General features: G+C 47.5%; 1 non-coding gene across 1 annotated transcript; it reads left to right on the top strand.

The window, feature by feature from the left end:
• Positions 1-1,462: 1,462 nt before the first annotated feature.
• Positions 1,463-1,569, top strand: LOC125123849 (U6 spliceosomal RNA). The gene has a single exon (XR_007134218.1). It is a non-coding gene; the product is annotated as a U6 spliceosomal RNA (small nuclear RNA).
• The last annotated feature ends 553 nt before the right edge of the window (positions 1,570-2,122 follow it).

Genomic DNA, 2,122 nt, shown 5'->3' with positions numbered 1-2,122 from the left:
GAAGGTGGAGCCTGAATGGGGTGGGGGTGGGCCAGACTGGGGGGAGGATTGGACAGGGCTGAAAATGGGAGTGGGTGTAAGTCTGTACACAAGCAGGTTATACTCCATGGTCCCAGCTCTTAGCTGGTTCAGAAATATGGTTCTTGAATGGGTAGATGGGTCAAGGAGCAGCCTTCCTTCTTGAACTGAGGCCTCTCTGGTTTCCCAGAGAGGTAAGGTCAAGTAAGAAAGCCCCAGTAGGTGGGAGTTCCGATTGTGGCGCAGTGGTTAACGAATCCGACTAGGAACTATGAGGTTGCGGGTTCGATCCCTGGCCTTGCTCAGTGGGTTAAGGATCTGGCGTTGCCATGAGCTGTGGTGTAGGTCGCAGACGTGGCTTGGATCCCACGTTGCTGTGGCTCTGGGTTAGGCCAGAGGCTACAGCTCCGATCAGACTGCTAGCCTGGGAACCTCCATATGCTGCAGGAGCGGCCCTAGAAAAGACAAAAAAAAAAAAAGGAAAGAAAGAAAGCAGCAGTAGAACTTGAGCTGAGCACTACGGCACTGGGGCTTGGGGCCTGAGGGCTAAGTGCACTCACCCCCATCCTCTGACAAGACCTCCCTTAGGGCAGCTGCTGCTGCCTCCCCTAACCCCCACCTCACCCCAATCTCCCCCCCGCAATCCTCCACCCTCACCCCACTCCCCCTGAGGGCCCCACAGGAAGAGCTGGGGTAGCCAGCTGTGAAAGAAGGGGCTAGCAAATGTGGGGCGTGGTTGACTGCAGCATCTGTGCAGACCTCTGCTTCTGACCTTGTCCCTAAACCTAATTCCACAGGGCTCTTGGCATCTGTGAAGCCCCTGAGGCAGTTCCCAGGACTGGAGATGTTACAGAGAACAAACCTGACTCCATATTGGATCTATTCCCTGAGTTCTGACCCTTGCGTTCTGCTGCCTGTGCTGAGTCATGCTGGCTCTGTGCCTTTTGTAAAAGAATGTTGCCTAGAGCCTGAAATATACAGAAAGCCCATTTCAAGGCTCTGACCTTTAAGGGTGTAACACTCTTTCATTCACACAGAGAGAAAAAGTTGCAGGACAGGGAATAGCATTTGCCTTGTTGTGGGTTTACAGGAACATCTTGGCCAGACTTACATGGACAGCTACAGGAGCAAAGGATTCTGACACCACAAGTTTGCAACAACCAGCTACACTTCCTCCCCTTTTAGTATAAAAGAAGGCTGATGGGAGTTCCCATTGTGGCTCAGCTGTTACCATGAGGATGTGAGTTCAATCCCTGGCCTTGCTCATTGGTTTAAGGATCTGGCATTGCTGTGGCTGTGGTGTAGGTCACAGACACAGTTCCAATTCAGCCCATAGTCTGGGAACTTCCATATGCCATGGTGCGACCCTAAAAAGCAAAAACAAAAATAAACTGTGCATTAATTTCCTTTCCAAAAAACTTTATTAAAAATAGACTAAGGAACGGTGCTTGCTTTGGCAGGACACATGCTAAAATTGTAATGATACAGAGAAGATTAGCATGGCCCCTGTGCAAGGATGACACAGAAATTTGTGAATCGTTCTATATTTTTATGATGGAGGATAATGCAAGAAAAAGAATGTGTATATTATATATATATATATATATATATATATATATATATATATATATATGTATGTATAACCGGGCCACTTTGCTGTACAGCAAAAATTGACACAGCATTGAAAATTAACTATAATAAAAATAATTTAAAAAGTTAAAAAATAGACTGAGGAATGATTTTTTTTTTTTTTGCGCCGCACTCACAGCATGTAGAAGTTCCCGGGTTTCCCAGGCTAAGGGTTGAACCCATGCCACAGCACTGACAATACTGGGTACTTAACATGTTTTGCCACCACCAGGGAATGCCTGGATTTTTTGAATGTGGTCTTTTACATACCATGAACTATTACTCAGCTTTCAAAAGGGGGGAGGAGTTCTTGGTGTGGCACAATGGGATTGCCAGCTCTTGGGAGCACTGGGGATGTAGGTTTGATCCCTGGCCCTGCACAGTGGGTTAAGGATCCAGCACTGCTACTGATGAGGCTTAGGTTGCAACTGCAGCTCAGATCTGATCCCTGGCCCAGGAACTCTAAATATTGCAG

Source organism: Phacochoerus africanus, chromosome 3 (genome assembly GCF_016906955.1).
Source record: "Phacochoerus africanus isolate WHEZ1 chromosome 3, ROS_Pafr_v1, whole genome shotgun sequence".
Lineage (NCBI taxonomy): Eukaryota > Metazoa > Chordata > Mammalia > Artiodactyla > Suidae > Phacochoerus > Phacochoerus africanus.
The sequence above is the reverse complement of the archived record's forward strand: the minus strand, read 5'-3'. Positions and strand labels throughout refer to the sequence as shown.